Below are 1506 nucleotides of genomic sequence, written 5' to 3'. Positions count from 1 at the left end.
TCTTTGCATGAGGTGGCCAAAGTATTGGAGTTTCAGCCTCAGTATCAGTCCTTCCAATGAACACCCAGGACTGATCTCCTTTAGGATGGACTGGTTGGATCTCCTTGCAGTCCAAGGGACTCTCAAGAGTCTTCTCCAACACCACAGTTCAAAAGCATCAATTCTTCCGCACTCAGCTTTCTTCACAGTCCAATTCTCACATCCATACATGACCACTGGAAAAACCATAGCCTTGACTAGACGGACCTTTGTTGGCAAAGTAATATCTCTGCTTTTTAATATGCTATCTAGGTTGGTCATAACGTTCCTTCCAAGGAGTAAGCGTCTTTTAATTTCAAGGCTGCAGTCACTATCTGCAGTGATTTTGGAGCCCCAAAAAATAAAGTCTGACACTGTTTCCCCATCTATTTGCCATGAATGATGGGACCAGATGCCAAGCCACCTTAGCCTCAGCCAAAAGGCCTCCAAGTTTCCCTCACTGAGGACAGGACAGTCACAGCCCAGTGGTGACCACAGTAATGGGACCTGCTACCTAGACTGTCAAGCAAATTAAATACATGTGGCAAAGTGAACTAGATAAGGTCACAATACTCACTTTTTGGTCAAGAATAATCAGGGTAGGTAGGCTTGTTTTTTTTTTTGGTAGGTTTCTTTCATTTTAACTTAGTTTTAGCCCCTCCCCTCCCCTCCCCCTCCCAGGTGGGTGCCCTTCACTAAGCACCTCCTCACTCCTCAGGCCTGGCTGCCAGCAGTGCCAAAGCCCTGCATCTGCTGAGGGACTCGGCTCCAGCTTTTCCCCGCAGCCAAGCCAGACTGAAGAGTGGGGTTTCTCCCCTAGGAGGCAGGTAAGGGAGCAGCAGAAAGTACATAATTTGGCAGGCCCTCTAGGAGGACACCGCCTCACCCCCATCCACAGCACAGAGGGAAAAACAACCAATACTTGTTACTGACAGCATCAGAGTATTTTCTAAGATGCCTGGTTTAAAACAGAGTACTGGTAACAGCAGGGTTAGCAGAAAAAGCAATACTACTTCACTCTTTTGTTCAACCTTAATAACCCAAGGTGAAGAAAAAGAACACATAGTTAGTTAGAGGCATTAATATGACAAAGCTTTTATTTCAGAGTCTCAAATTTTGACCAGCATAGCACCACTGACCCAGGTGCCCTGATAGAACTTAATGATTTGGTCACCAGAAATGATTATGCCAAGCTATAATTAAGGCTAACCAATCAAAATCCAGGTACCCAATACCAGTTAAAATTCAGGTAGAAACTACCAGTTGTAGGAACCCTGGGACTGGTCTTCCAGGGAACCTCTGAATTATTTAAGTGCTACAGCATGTACAAGGACACTGGCCCACAGGCTTGCTTCTCACACACAGAAACTGATTGACTAAGAGGTAGATGAGAGATTCCAGATTCCACTGGGCAGTGGAGAGGCGGGGCTCCAGCCACTGTGTCAGTCCCCGAGGCAAGTCCACTGAAACCTGAGCTCAGGGCGGGGG

The sequence above is a fragment of the Bison bison genome, unplaced genomic scaffold (genome assembly GCF_000754665.1).
Source record: "Bison bison bison isolate TAMUID 2011002044 unplaced genomic scaffold, Bison_UMD1.0 scf7180017864243, whole genome shotgun sequence".
Lineage (NCBI taxonomy): Eukaryota > Metazoa > Chordata > Mammalia > Artiodactyla > Bovidae > Bison > Bison bison.
Note: the sequence above shows the minus strand (reverse complement) of the source record.